This window comes from Saccopteryx bilineata, chromosome 8 (assembly GCF_036850765.1).
Source record: "Saccopteryx bilineata isolate mSacBil1 chromosome 8, mSacBil1_pri_phased_curated, whole genome shotgun sequence".
In the NCBI taxonomy this organism is placed as follows: domain Eukaryota; kingdom Metazoa; phylum Chordata; class Mammalia; order Chiroptera; family Emballonuridae; genus Saccopteryx; species Saccopteryx bilineata.
In genome coordinates this window covers 9,752,602-9,768,508 of record NC_089497.1, presented here as the reverse complement: position 1 = coordinate 9,768,508, position 15,907 = coordinate 9,752,602, and the positions used below count along the sequence as shown (strand labels likewise).

At 45.3% G+C, this 15,907-nt stretch overlaps 1 protein-coding gene across 6 annotated transcripts in view; it reads right to left on the bottom strand.

Moving 5' to 3' along the window:
• The window catches only part of NRIP1 (nuclear receptor interacting protein 1), a 104,002-nt gene extending 96,446 nt beyond the window's left edge, over positions 1-7,556 (bottom strand). For 4 of the 6 annotated variants that reach the window (XM_066241926.1, XM_066241925.1, XM_066241922.1 and 1 more), the window contains exon 1: positions 6,276-6,493. The gene's annotated coding sequence lies outside the window, so the exon portion shown is untranslated. Of the gene's footprint in view, positions 1-5,692; positions 6,201-6,275; positions 6,494-7,017 lie in introns of those variants that run through there. The other 2 variants (XM_066241927.1, XM_066241924.1) reach the window with 2 other exon arrangements.
• Between the last annotated feature and the right edge of the window lie 8,351 nt (positions 7,557-15,907).

The following is a 15,907-nucleotide window of genomic DNA, read 5'->3' as shown; positions in this document are numbered from 1 at the left end:
TATAGAGGCAATTTCCTATCTTACTACTACGATGCTAAGTTATCCTCTGACATTTTAAATGCAGTAACTAACATATTTAACATGTTCACACGTTATGAACAGTACCAGCAAATTCAACAATTAAGAGCACACAACCACAAGAAACTAGCTTATCCACAATGTGGCTTAAGCTTTTCTCTTATCTATCTAAAGGAGATGACCTGACTTTTTACCTAATACCCTCACACAGCTGGTAGAGAAGATAAAAGTGAAATAATCAAAGCACACTACTAACAACACAAGCTCCTAAATCCTTATTTCCTGAGTTGTTCTCAACCCATTAGCTAATTATAGGTTTGACAACAAGGAGTAGCCCTGGCTATCATTTAAAAGGTGACTAAAAAATGACTTTCTTAATTAAAAGTCCAAGGGTGAGAGAGTCCTCTCCACCAAAGCCCTGAATAAACACCAACATCAGGTCAATGAGAGCTGGCCTGGTCCCTGTGGTATCTTAGGCTTGATGACTCAAACTCCCAGCAGGCGTTTAGTTTGAGATTTCTTGAGACACTAGGCTTAGTCAGTCACACACACAGTGACCTGGAATTTAAGGCAAATAAGGGTCTCTCCCTTCCATCCTTAAAGATATTTTTGCTAAATGACACTAAGCTAAAGAGGCAGATGGATTTTAACTTAGAGCTTATTCCCTGGGGTATATACCAAGTTAAAAACTGGTCTGGGGACACCGAACCATGCTAGTTTTGCATTTTAAACCTAACTATTAACCCTGTCAGAGAAGCAATTCTATCTCCAAGTTTCTTCTTTATCTTCTTTTTTTTTAAGTTTTTCTGTTTTTTTTTTAAATTTGCAAGTTTCTTAAACAAATGCTTTTTTAACTCTATGCTTATTTATTGAAAAAGGAAGAAAGGAGAATGAAGGAGAGAAGGAAGAATGGAAGGAGGGAGGGAGAGAGGAATGGAGGGAGGGCAGGAGGGAGGGAGGGAGGGAGGAATGGAGGGAGGGAGGGAGGGAGGGAGAGAGGAATGAAGGGAGGGAGGGAGGGAGGGAGAGAGGAATGGAGGGAGGGAGGGAGGGAGGGAGGGAGAGAGGAATGAAGGGAGGGAGGGAGGGAGGGAGGGAGAGAGGAATGAAGGGAGGGAGGGAAGGAGGGAGAGAGGAATGGAGGGAGGGATGGAGGGAGGGAGGGAGGGATGGAGGGAGGGAGAGAGGAATGGAGGGAGGGAGGGAGGGAGGAATGGAGGGAGGGAGGGAGAGAGGAATGGAGGGAGGGAGGGAGAGAGGAATGAAGGGAGGGAGGGAGGGAGAGAGGAATGAGGGAGGGAGGGAGGGAGGGAGGGAGAGAGGAATGGAGGGAGGGAGGGAGAGAGGAATGGAGGGAGGGAGGGAGGGAGAGAGGAATGGAGGGAGGGAGGGAGAGAGGAAGGAGTTTGGATGGGAGGATAGGTAGGTGGATGGATGGGTGGATGGGTGGGTGGGTGGGTGGATATCCCATGGACCTTGCTAGCCAAAGCTTCAACATATTCTGGAGTTCTTCTGAAATTTATTTTGACCAAAAACAAACCAGATTAATTATAATTTCTTTAACAGGTGATTATAACATTATATTCAAGAACAGTCTCTCTTTGAATCTGTTACAGCCCTAACAAATGCATCTTAACCCCACTAGGTAAACATAGGGGCCCTTTCTAGAGACTTCAAAGGGTGGCTTCTCTCTACATCTCGAGGTGTCACTCTTCTCCATTCTTCAAGTCTGCTTATTAGTTCAAGGTATGGATTTTAACAAAATCAATATAGCTTAATACAACGATAAAATGTATCATATTGATATTTTCCTCATTCTTGTTCTTCTCAGTGTTTTATGGTCTTAAAAAAATTATCTTATGTTCCAAAAATACCACAAGTTTTGTGGTGCTTTGTTTGTAATATTTGCAAAATAGCACAGGACTCCGTTTGTGCATAATACAAAGCATGTACCATTAGTGACAACAATTAGTATACGGTCCCACTTATCACAATACCTATACTTATTCTGAATAATTAGAACCACCCTTTTGTAGTTACTTACATCAAGTCATTTTTTATCAAATATCCTAGGAAGGAGTTCTCCAGTTAAGCGCCCCAACCTCAGTGCTCTGTTTCCCATGTTCAAAAAGACCCTTGGAAAAATATCAGGTCTTAAAAATAGTCATTTAAAAAATGGAAATCTAATAGTAATTCATTGTCTTCCATGAATTCATGGTTCTATTCTGGTAACCAATTTTGATCATCTACCTTAAATACAGTTAAGAGAAATTGAAGAACAAAGTGTACACAATACACAAATGGGAAATCTGTCACTTCTCCCCCGCAACCAACCGCTATTTATGTAATATTGCTGCCCTCATAAAGTGAATCCATTACCATCAGCAACTCATGTCCCTGCTTCAGCATCAGATGCAAACAGGATACAGAAACAAGATCTCTCTCCTCCATTGACTTTTTGTTCATTGCAACCTCTGGACAGAACCCTCAGTTCCACGCCACTGGCCTCCTTCAGCATCTGACACTCCTGATTTTTACCTTCTCAAGTCTTAGTGTCAACGCTGGTGTTACATTTCTCTGATTGTTCTGTTATCCCAATGCTACAGAATGAGGCTGTCCATCCCCCCCCCACATCCCACAGTCCCTTCCAAAAACTTCAATTTAAGGAAATGCATCTTGAACAACTTAATCCACAGACTCAAACTTATTATTCTGAAAGCTCCCCCCACCCTATTCTGTTGAAAATGTTCAACTTTTCCATAGTAATCCTAAATTGCTTTTCCTAAAAATATTTCTCCAGTTGGAAGATATGGGGACAAAGGACTTTTTTAGAAGGGCAACTGCCTTCTTCCCTGTCTTCATCCATGTCACAGTGAATCACTATTAAAACAAGACCAAACCCACGTGAAGTGGCATATAGAAAAAGCGCAACAGCAAACGACTTTCACCCCACCACGGCCAAGAATGGAGGTGACAAATGAAGAGGACAATCTTCACGGAAGAAAACATCCAAAGGTGTAGAAGCTACTTGTTTCGGAAAAGGGGACGAGAGAGCCAGAGAGCAGTAAGAGCGAGGCTGGGCGTGGACAGACCAGCTAGAGCCTCTTCCCTACTAACCGCACTTGAGAAACTAACCCTCAAGTTGGAGAGCAAAACCGAACCTATCAAAATTTAAAGTAAACCAATTTTTTTTCCCCCCTGGATATAAATGAGATGTTTTGAACTTATTTGGGGCAGAATTATCTTTGAACCTGATACAGAAAACTATCATTTGCTTTTAAGTTTCTTCCCAGGTTTAAAATTGAAAACCTAATTCCTCTAATATTAGTCAATATATCCTAAGCCACTCTGATTTAAAAGGACTCCTATGCCAGCATCTCCTCTGGTCCTGGTTTGCAAAGGAATCTGTACAATGAGCAATAACCATCTACCCTCTCGTCTTCCCAGAGAGCCAAGGATGACATCTCCTTATCTCCCTCGTTGTTCCATTAGACTGACATATTTTCCCTCATCTGTCACCTTCCATAAAACTCTGCTTTCAATACGAGTTAATTCTTTTTTAGTTGTCCTCGGTGTTCTAAAATAGTGATGTCTGACCAAATTATGCAGTGTTCTTGTTCTCTCTGTTCAGCTGGTATTTAATTCAAGATCTCGGAGGCCATCTTTTTTGCTCGGGTTATACCAACTAAAGAAAGAGCATGACTCCTCCATGGACAATATGATAAGCCATGTGGCCACAAGGCAGCCTTCCTGAGGTCTCCCATTTCACAGACTGCCTTATTATGCATCAACTACCGGCAAGACAGATCACCGCTTTATTTCCGACTTGATTCTACTTTTCCTACCTCCGGCCCGCCAGTCTGTTACAGCCCACACTTTCTTTTTGGGAGTTCTAACACTCCCTTCTATTTTAATTTTATCACTGCCTCTGTTCCACCTGGGCCTCACCAAGTCCCAGTGGAAACCTTGACGATTTCTTGAATCTCTGGGAACAAGTGCAGAAAGTCTCTAAGCAATCAGAGCCTTGGAGCACAAACTGAAAATTCCTGTTTTAAATTCCACTGAATCTTTTGGAGAAGAGCCCACTCAACTTGATGTCATGACTTTCAGTTCTAAAGGTAGCATGGATAATTTAAACTGGCATTTGCTATTTATTTCACAAGTAATTGTCCTCTTGGATGGCCTTTTGAAAGCTAGCACTTCTTAAATCATTTTTTTTAGGTCTACTGGAACCATAACAGACGTGTCAATTTAAGCAAACTTCAGCTGCAATAAACTAACAAACAGACTCTAGGTGGTGGTATAGGTTATTTTTTGTCAAGATGTTTTGCTCTTAAAACTGCAAGAGTCAGAAGAGCCTTGAGCTTCTTTTACCAGCCCTTCTTTATTGCGAACTCACAGTATTTTCAGGTGTTTAAATTACAAAAAAACCCGAGTTCTGTGTAGTCTAGAGACACACGCAAGAAGTGGGTATCAATCCAGTCTTCCCATAGGTGTTAAACCTGGTTTTCGACTGCTGAAATGTGCTGCAGAAAACTCATCTCAGTAAAACGAAGAGCTACCTTCCCCCGTCACCTACCTGGGGCGCTCTCAGGGCTAAGTATAGGAAGAGGTCTTCCCGGTGAAAATGCATGGAACAGACCCCAGTGACAGCCGGCACCCTGCACAGCAGTAGCTGTTCCATTGACTGACCCTGCATCTTTGTCTCTAGGAACTAATTCGGGGCAGAGAAAAGTTACCAGTGGTCACGACGCCACTAGCCTCTGAACCAGTTAAACCCAATCCACGTTACCAAATGGCTGGGCAAAACCAGTGCAAGTTACTTCGAAGATGAAAAACATCTCAACCAACCACAGGCAACAACTCACATTGGGTGCCAGACCGTTGAAGCACCATTTGTTTGGAAAGGCCACTTATTTCAGCGTCTCTCCAACAAAGGTAACAAACTGGTGATTACACCCTGAATAATCACATCAGGAAGATGCCACCCACTTGCTATGATTCACTAATAAGCAAGTTCAATGCAACTCATAACTTTTAAGAATAAATTACCAAAGCCCCTTGCTTCACAACTGCCCCCCCATAATGTAAAGAGCATTCATCACATACAACCCGAAAACCATTTCTAGTGTGGGACCCCTATAGACAGTCTGGTCTCTCTTCTACTTTAAAGGCCATTTTCCCCGAGCAATCTCACATTTAATCATTTACATTAATGGAGACAAACTCCAGCCCAGTTCCACCAACTGAGTGAAGTCCTGGTAGCAGGAAACATCTTAAAATTTTCCCCCCAAAATTACTATGTCCTGATTAAACAAAATATTTTAAAAACTCAAAAGTGCTTGTCATTCTGTACTTTTTCCAGCAGCCTCGGAACCCAATTCAGTCACGAAGGGGCGAGAAGGGAGAAACTCCTGCAAGGCTTCAGATCAGAGATCAACATGTGTCACAGACAACCCGCTTGTCCGCCTCCAAGACACAGGCGATTCCTTTGTTCCGTCAGACTGAACACCAACCAACTCGCGATTCAAATTTGGAAACTACTTTGGAAAGGATGGGAGGGTTTGTAGACCACTTCCACAGACACCGTCCACACAACGACATCCACCAGCAGGGAGGGGATCCCAGATGCGGGAGGAGAGAAAAGAGCCCCCCGAGCCCTCCCAGGTCTCACCCTAAACGGGGGCCAAGCGGTGGTGGCGGCCTCGGGTCCCGGCAGCCTCACCCGCGGGGAGGCAAGGGCTAGTGCCGCCCGGCCGGGCCCGGGCTCCGGCCCCAGTCCTCCCCGCCTGTCCGGGCGGGGAAGCCGGCGAGCACCGAGCAGGGAGGCCCCCGAACGAGAGGCGGGGAGCCGCGCCGGGCGCCGCCCAGGACGCCCCGGGCGGCAGGACCGAGAGCCGTGCGGCGCCCCGCGCCGCGGACCCGGGGCCGAGGAGGCGGCCGCGCGGGCGCGCCCCCGGCCCGGTGCCCCGGCTCGCGGGACATGCGGCGGCCGCCCCCCGATCCCGGGCGGGCACGCGCGGCCGGGGAGCCCGCGGCCAACTCCACAACTTGCCGGCCGCGCCGTGCCCGCCGGGCCCCGAGAGTTCCCGGGGCGCCTCGGAGCCGCAGGAGAGGCGGGGTTTGCGCGGCTCCGATCGCCCCGCCGAGCCCGCCGCCCGCCGCCCGCCGCCCGCCGCCCGCGGCCCTGCCCGCCCGCGCCGCCGCGGGCCACGCTCGGGCTGCCCCTCCGAGACCCCGGCCGCGGCCGCACTCACCCGCGCCGCCGCGGCTCCGAGCTCAGGCTCCGTCCGGCGCGCTCCCGGGGGCGCCCGGCGCCTCGTCCTCCCCCGGCGCCCGGCGAGCGCTTCCCTGCGAGCGGCGGACGCGAGGCCACGGGCGGGCGTGGGGCCGGTCGTCCCTGCGCTCGGCCGCCGCCTGCGCCTCCTCCTCGCCGCCGCCGCCGCCTCCGCCGCCGCCCGAGCTCGGGGCTCTGCTGCAATGCCTGCGAGGCTGCCTCTGAGCGCCGCGCCCGCCGCCCGCCCGCCGCAGCCGCGCTCCTCCCTCCGCCGCCGCGGCCGCCGCGGCCCGGTCCCTCCCCTCGCCACTCCACGCCATTCAGCTCTTCAGCCAAGTTTCTTAACCCTTTTTTCCCCCTCCCTCCCATTGTCCCCGCGGCGGAGGAAGCCGCCGCGGCCGGGCGGCTGGCGGAGCCGAGGCCCCTCCGTGTGTGGCTTTTCCCCCTTGCCCGCCCTCCAGGTGGCCGGCCGGGGGCTGCGGGGCCCGGGCGGTGGGTGCCCCGAGCGCCGAGCCGCACCCCCCCCCCCCGCCCCCGGGCTGCCGGCTCTGTCCTGCCGCCACCGACCGCCGGAGGCGCCTGGACAGCTCCCTGGGGCCTGGGGTGTCGCTCTGGGTCCCCAGGACACGGGCTCGCTTCGGGGGCACAGCCCGAGGGCAGGGACGCCCAGGGTCCCCTCCCCCCAGTTCACCCCGCACCGCGCGTTCCCGTGGCTCCCTCACCCCCAACTTCCACCTCCGTGTAATCTGCGTGTCCTGCTTTAATCTCGGGGGGGGGGGCACTGACGCCGGGTCACTTTGACCCCACGCCCCGCACGGAGTAGGCACCCGGGAATGAACGCGGAGTGACTCCGCGCGGCGCGGCACGCGGGGAGGGAGAGCTCCGAGCGCCCCGTCCGGCCCCCGGGACGGGCGCGGGGCCCGGGAGCAGGGCTTGGCTCCCGCTGCTTGGTCACTGCGAAGTCCCCAGCGGAGCCTGTCCGCGAATCGACTCGTCCGCGGGGAGAATCTGACCCTCCACGACAAGGGGAAAGGGACAGCGCCGCCGATTCTCCGGCAGCCTCCTCGCTTTCGACCGCAGCAGGAGGAATAACAATTACATCACGAGGCCCGCGCGGCAGCGCTGTGGAGCCTCCGCGTTTCCTGCGGCCCGGCCTCTCGGAACCCGCCTCTAATTTAGGAGGCTATGGATTGGTGACGAGAGAAAGTGAAGGGAGGAGAGTCAGACGAAACCTTCATTTCCCCGTTCTTGTATTTGCCGTTACAAAACCTTATCCTCAACGCTCCCCAAACATCTCGCTAGATCTATTAACACCCCTGCAACACCTCCCAGATCGGGTTTCTTTTTGACTCTAGCATCCAGGCATGAAGAAAATTACCAGCGGGAATGACTGCCGTTGCTGAAATTGTACTCGATACACAAACACCCGAGTACAGCTTGAGCCTCACCTGACGCTGGGAAATGGTATCCCCGTGTTAGAGCACTTATTCCACAAAACAGACGAGGCACTCCATCCTCGTGTGTAGGTTTTCAGAGCCTTTAAAATCCCATAGCATTTGAAAATAGAGTTGCTAGTGTACTTTTAAAAAAATTATCCAAGTCATAAGACAGCGTTCTGTGCCTGTTACATAATGGTTGTGTTGTGCACTTGAAATTTCATTTAACCTTTAGAGATATGATGAGAGCTTCGGAATACCTTCACGATCTTAAAAGTGAAAGCAATTTTAAAAACTAGTTCTTAAATAAATCCAGTACCTAATAACAGTGCCGGGCACATAGTAGGCCTATTTTGCTTAATGGCAATGGTGCATTTTAGAACAATCATTTTACATCACTCCGGTGGTTCAACTGTGCGATCAGTTGCCATCCTATATAGTTTGAGCCTCAAATGATAGATAGCTTATTATTTGCATATACCACAGTTTGAAATCTGTGCAGCCAATGTAATCAAGTCTGCTGTTCTATATGCATCGTTTTTCCAGGATTGATGCAAAGCCAATTGTTCCAATTAAGTGATCAGCATAATTAGAGCTTGGCCCTTTAAGCGGTCAAACTTACTTTTTTAAAACACTGTTTTTAACTTATTATACAAAAGTTTTCTAAAATCTATTATAAATTGTTTCTATTTCCTTAAGCAGTTTATTAGACTTTATTTGGCTTTTTCTTGCAAATTCAGGATTCCTTTTATTTAAAACGTATTTATTGTAGTAGGTTGTAGTGGATTCAACAAATATACCAAGTTCCCATTCTGTATAAGGCTCCTTCCTAGGTGATGGGATGCTCTATAGAGAGGTAAGTCAGCTACCAATTGCTGCGTGGAAGGACTCGAAGACACTATGACCTAGTGTTTATCTCTGCCTTTTGTCATTTCTCTCTCTCCTCCTTCACTAACCCAACAATCTGTTGTCTTTTCTCTGTGGCCAGCTTGTCTGCCTCTAATATTATCCTCTTCTGGCTGGCAGCTCCTAGTCTGGTGCAGCCCGGGAATCCAGACAGTCTGACTTGTCACAGTTCAATCTAAAGTAAAACCAAGTAGTTTCTGTGTAAGGAACTTGTACTCCCCAAGAAGTAAGGCCTGTGGAGCTTAGTACGTAGACTTTGGTGCAGATATTTGAACTGCTCAAATGATGCTTTGGAAAGCAGTTTTTTTCTTTTTTCTTTTTTGCTTCTTAACTGGGTTTTGGGTCATTGAGGTTGGTAGATAAACAACCTCCTAGTAAGCGAGGTTACACAATTAACCCACCAAGCCGAGCGATGGTCTTGCCCTCCAACACTAGTGTTAAGAAGTACGTTGCCGTATGTTAGATGACTTAACGGAGATGCTCACCCCTTATTATTAGTCTGTCTTCTCAGCGCACAGAAATCCAATCATTGAAATCCTGAACTCTTTTTGATAATGCATTAATGTTAAGTACAGTGCATACCTTTTGTGGAATTCTTTTTTACTTAATCATGATAATTGGAGCCATTTTGTTATTGTTCTTTGTTTTTTAAAAAATCAATACCTAAATTTCCTGGCTTGGAGAGTCACTGCAAGGATCCTGGGGTATATATGTAATATTCAATACAAACTTGCCTACTCAGTAATTTGAATTTTTCAAATTATTTTATTTTTTAATTACAGTTGACATTCAATATTATATTACAATATAATGGTAAGACGTTTATATAACTTAAGGAAGTGGTCCCCCAATAAGTCTAGTACCTACCTGCACTAACATAGTTATTACAGTATTATTGACTGTATCCCCTGTGCTGTATTTTACGTCCCGTGACTGTTCTGTAACTGCCAGTTCGTGCTTCTGAATCCCTTCACCTTATTCACCCAGCACCCCCACCCCAACCACCCTCCCAGGAATTTATATTTTGAAGACAACTCTCCCTTGAACCAGTTGTGATGGGATGAAGATGCCCTTTGGTTCATATGCTTTGAAACACGAGGATTTTAACGAGCCAAAGGTCCCGTGGGGTCACCTACTCACAGCGCAGGCTCCGTACGCGGACCTACCGCGAAGAAGTCTGGGAGAGGCCGGCACGATGTGCAGCCCGAGCACCTCCTGTTACAGCATCTTCCACATCGTTCTGCGCCTGGGCGTTGGCTTGTCTGTATCCCATCTAAAGGCAAGCACTCCGGGCACAGGGTGGACATCCCTTCTGTGCACATTTGGATGCCTCCACCACCTATTCCTGTGCTCAGCAAACGGTTGGCATGCGGTACAGTAGATGTTGTGCAAGATACGGCCATATCGCAGAGGGCGGGGTATTTATTTCTACTTGGGGTACAGGTGTGGGATGAGGGGACTCACAGGAAATGTTACAGAGGAAATAATGTTTCAACTGACTCTTAAAAGGTAAGAAGAATTTGCCAAATAGGCGAAGTGGGAAAGAGGGTTTTTAGAGGAAGAAAAGATTTGAACACTAGAGAGGGTGAAGTAAACAGAGAGCCACTGAGAATCATTGAACTCACAGTGTATACACTTTGAACTAGTGACTGATGAACTATGACAACTGACAAAATATACACAGGTCGAACTCCAGTATAGTCCCTCTGACATACTCGCTTAGCCTCTAGAGAAATAAAAATATAGATCAAGCTACAAATGTAAGCTGCATATGTACTCTTAAATTTTCTAGTAGTTACATTTGAAAAACGCAAAGAAACAAAAAAGTTAAGTAACATACTTTATTTAACCCAATATATCAAAAGTATTATTTCATTGTCTACACAACATAAAAATTATTCATTAGCTAGTTTACGTTATTTTATTCACACTAAGTTTCCAAACTCCAGTGTGGCTTTTGCATTGTGGCATGTCTCAATTTGGACGAGTCACGTCCAAGTGCTCAGTGGCTGAGTTGGCCTCACAGCTGTGATGTTGGACAGTGCAGCTCTAGAGAAGAGAGGAAATATTTAATAGTCCAGTTACATTTTATTAAAGATGAAAGTCTAAATCTTGTTAAATCTAAGATTTTAATTGTTGGCTACTGGTATTTCGCTATACGGTAAGACCACTGTCTTGTATCTAGGCTTTTATGCCAGTTAGAAAATCAGCACAGTTTCATTTTATGGACTGTGTATTCATTAACCACACTGTAAGTGCAATTACTCCTGTCTCTGTTAACGTGGGTACTAGATGGGAAATGTAAACTGGTTTTATGGCAGAAATAAAACACTATATATTCGGGGTTGAATATGCTTTTAAAAAGTCTTCCTTGGGGCGCAGCACTGCCACGGTGCTAGCTCCTGCCAAGTATCCTCCTGGCTGTAGAAGCCCAGGGTTTTGCTTGCTGCTTGTCCCATGGCCAATTACCTGTGGACTATGAAACCTCCCCAGCCTTTGCTGGAGGCAGACATCTGCCCGAAGCTGCAGCCGTTAGGATGTGCTGCAGTGCCCCAAGTATTGAGAAATGTTTACAGAGCTAAAACAAAGACGTTTAGACACCCTGTTGCAGGTTACTGTGCAGTTTTTCCTAATGAGACTGGAGCTTTCACTTTCCGTGGAGCCCGAGTGCCAAGAACTGGCGAAACCAGGGCACTCAATCTCTACACTAAGATGAATCCTGAAAACTGGATCTTAAAAAAAAGTCTAAAAATAAAGTGGTCTTAATAACATCCTGGAGCTAAACACCGGGAACCAACAGAAAGCAGCTGAAGGTGTGCAACAAACAGGCAGATAAGTCAATGAAATGCAAATGTAGGCAACGTCTTCTTATTCCCCGAGCAGGAAGTTGTCTAGTGCTGTTGAGGGGTCCAAAGCCAACCAATGCCAACGGTGCTAAAGAAAACTTGTCAGTTTTGATGAAGTGTCAGTTCAACATGTCTAAGCAATTGAAAAGAAACATTACATGAAATATTTCTTTATGTAGAAATGGGTTATATAGATTTCATTAAGCAGCCCTGTGTAAATGCATACAAATTTTCATTTCAGGATTTCACAAACATACATCCGTATATAAATCAATTGAGTAAAACATGAACCTATTAGTTCTCAGACATTTTATTTTGATAACCTTCTACTAAAGCAAAGTATGCATCTGTTTTCCCAAATTATTTGGTGTTCTTAGGGAAGACAGGTATAAGAAAACATAATGTGTGTTCAATGATTTGTGCAACTGACCCTCAAAGGGAAAGAGACCTAGATGCTTACATATCTGTTTTTAGATTTGTTTTGTTTAAGTAATATAAAAATCTTATATTGTTTACATTTTTATGAAACCAAACTAAAATTACCTTTACCCTCAAATACACACACACACACACACACACACACCCCCTAAGATTTCACACAATACAATGAAGAATAAATAGCCTTTTCAATTCTTGATCCACTGTGCCACCACAGGTCAGATAAATAGCCTTTTCAATAAGTGGTGCTGGGACGATTGGATCCCACATGGAAGGGGTGAAATTTGACCCCTTCTTTACACTATACATAAAAATGGACTTAAAAGGGATTGTACATCTAAATGTAAACATTAAACTATAAAGCTCTTAGAAGGAAATATAGTGATAAATCTCCATGATCTTCATGATGTTGGTTAGACAAAGCCTTCTTAGACATGGTACCAAAGGGACGAAACACACAAGGGACAAAAACAAAAATTGCTATATTGGACTTAAATTGAAATCTTTTGTGCTTCAAAGGACACTATCAAGAAAATAAGACAACCCACAGAATGGGAGAAAAAAAATTGCAAATCATTTATCTGTTAAGAGATTTCTAGCTATAATATACTGCTCACAAAAATTAGGGGATATTTCAAAATGAATAGGAAGCTGTAAAATACCTCCTAATCTTTGTGAGTAGTATATATAAATAACTCTTACAACTCAATAGCAGAAAGACATAGCCATTTTTTAAAATGACTGAAGAACTTGAATGGACATTCCTCCAAAGAAGATATACACTAAACACGTGAAAAGATGCTCCATATCATCAAACACCAAGGACCCACAAATCAAAACCACAATGGGAAGCCACTTCAAATTTACCACGAATGTCTATAATAACTAATAAATAAATAAAAGATAAAGAAGGAAAGAGAAAAAGATAGAAAGATAAGGAAAGAAAGAAAAGAAAGATAAGAACAAGTGTTGAAGAGGATGTACAATAGTTAAACCCTCATGCACTGCTGGTGAAAATTTTTTAATTTTGGAGCTACTTTGGAAGAGAATCTGGCAATCTTTCAAAAAGGTTAAGCATAGAGTTACCATATGATCTAGCAATTCTGCTTTTAAGTATATACCCTAGAGAAATAAAATTTTATCTCCACCCACCCAAAACTTACACATTCGTATTCTACCAGTACTCTTCATAACACGAAAAAGGATAACAACCCAAATATCCGTCAACTGATGAATGAGTAAACAAAGTGTGGTCTATTCTTCCAGTGAAATACTACTCAGCAGTAAAGAGGGAAGAAACTTCTGGTACATGCTTCAACATGGACAACTTGAAAAGATTACGCTGAATAAAAGAATCCAGTTACAAGACCACATATTGTATGATTCTATTTATGCAAAATGTTCATAGTAAGGAAATCTGTAGAGAGGAGGGTAGATTAGTGATTATCTAGAGCTGAGAAAGAGTTTGGGAGAACATGAGGATTGACTGGTCATGGGTGTAGAATTTCTTTGGGGGATGATTAAAATGAAAGTGGCTCTAACATCGATAGTGATGACTGCAGAATCCTGTAGATGGACTCAAAACCATTGAATTGTCCACGTGGGTGCGTAGTATGGTATGCGCATTACAACCAAATAAAGCTGTTAAATATTTTTCAAAGTAAATAAACACTAAAGAACTTTCCTATCTTTTCTGATTTTGAAAAAAAAACAAACCTCAAACTTTTACATGCATCAAAAATAAAGTTGGTAAATGTTTTAAAAAATGCTATGATTCAGAATTATTTTTGATGGATAGGATTTGCCAAAAACCAGCAAAATAATATATAGCTATAAAACTAGAAAACGGTATGCTGCCAATTCACTTTGGCTGCCTTGCGATTCTTCAATGGCGTAGTATACAGTAAGGGCGAAAGACAGTTTCGTCAAGACATCCCAAGTGTCAGTAATTTAGTGTGCACTGTACTTAGCCTGAGGACACGTGGTCCTTCAGCATTGCAGAAGTGAAGTTCCAGAGCTGACCTAGGAGAAGAAGACTGGGTAGACAGCGCATACTGCTTATGTCCCACGAAGCTGACTTATACGAGATACCTCCTCAGCAACTTGTAGCAGTAACTATTCCTACAAAGCTAAATGGTTACTCCCGCGAGTTAGGTAGTTCCATGTGTTATATGTTCTAACTGCCAGATTTCATCAGCTAATTTGGCTCCTACTAACAGATATAAGAACAAATAATAATTTAACCAAGAGAGAAGTCTGGTTTGTTTGGTTTTTTCCAATTTAAAAACAGCTCACAAATGCATTTGTGGGTCTGGTTTGATGATGCCATCATCATTTCCAGATTGCTTCTATTCTGTCATTGCTTCTGACCTCAAGGTGGCCTCATGCTGTCAGTTGGCTAACAGAGTTCTAGTCATTAGGTCTGCATTCCAGGTGGGAAGAATGTGGGTGGCCTCTCACCTCTCTAAGAGTTTTCCTGAAAGGCCCATCCAAAAACTGCTAACATCCCATTAGATATATCCAGAGAGTATGTGGGGTATAGCATTTTAGCTAGGAACGATACAGAAAATGAAAATTTTGTTTTTAAAGAAGACAAGACTTGATATAGAGTGGATGTATCAGTTACCTCATGCTGCATAACAAGTCATCATAAAATTAGTAGTTTCAAATAAGAAATACTATTACTGCAGAGTTTCTAATAGGTAAACAATTCAGAAACAACTTAGCTGGATTCATTTGACACGAGGTCTCCCATGTGGTTGCAGTCAGGCTATTGGCAGGGTCAGCAGTCATCTGAAGGCTTGCCTGGAGCTTCAGGATCCAGTTTCGAGAAGGCTCCCTCACAAGGCTGCTGGCAAGAGGCCTCCGTTCCTCACTTGGCTGTTGGCAGGTGGCCCCTGGTCCCCGCCACATGAGCCTCTACAAGCTGCTTGAATATCCTGACGATGTGGCCACTAACTCCCCGCAGAAAGAGCTGTTCAAGAGAAACCAACGAAATAACAATGTCCTTTATGAACTGGTCTCCACATTTGCACAAGATCCTGTCACTTTTTCTGATCATTAGCTGTGAGTCAGCTCCACTCCTATGGGGAAAATCGTCTTGAAGGGAAAAGTATCAAATGATTTGTGGATATATTTATATTTTAAAACCACCACTGTAAGCTATTATCATTTTCTGTCATGGTTTGCCTCTTTGGTTTTTCAAACTAATATACATATTTTTGTTTCCATTCATAGAACAATCTTACCGTCCCTCCAAAGGATCAAGACCTATGTCTCTTTCTGTTACAGCATCAAATCTACTGCCTGTGATTTCTAAGTGATATGAAGCTCTCTCCAGGAAGCCCAGATGGGGCAACTGCAGACTGGCAACCAATAAACTAAAGACAAGTTTTCACCAGTCAGCACATCTAAGTTTTCAGTGGTGGGAGAGGAATGCATCATTGCAACAAACCTGTCCAGTGGAAAAAGGAGAATGAAAAATCCACATTTTCACTATCTCATATTAATTATCACACCCACTGAATAGTAATAGCCACGCATTCCTGCCCTAGAATTGCAGGAACTTCCTTGGTTGGCCAAACTGGCAGCTCCTGGCTTTTTCTCTTTTATTTTTTTTTTAATTTTTTTTATTTTTCTGAAGCTGGAAATGGGGAGGCAGTCAGACAGACTCTCGCATGCACCCGACCGAGACCCACCCGGCATGCCCACCAGGGGTGATGCTCTGCCCATCTGGGACCTTCCTCTGTCGCGACCAGAGCCACTCTAGCACCTGAGGCAGAGGCCATAGAGCCATCCTCAGTGCCCGGGCCAACCTTGCTCCAATGGAGCCTTGGCTGCAGAAGGGGAAGAGAGAGACAGAGAGGAAGGAGAGGGGGAGGGGTGGAGAAGCAGATGGGCGCTTCTCCTGTGTGCCCTGGCCGCGATTGAACCCGGGACTCCAGCACGCCAGGCCGACGCTCTACCACTGAGCCAATAGGCCAGGG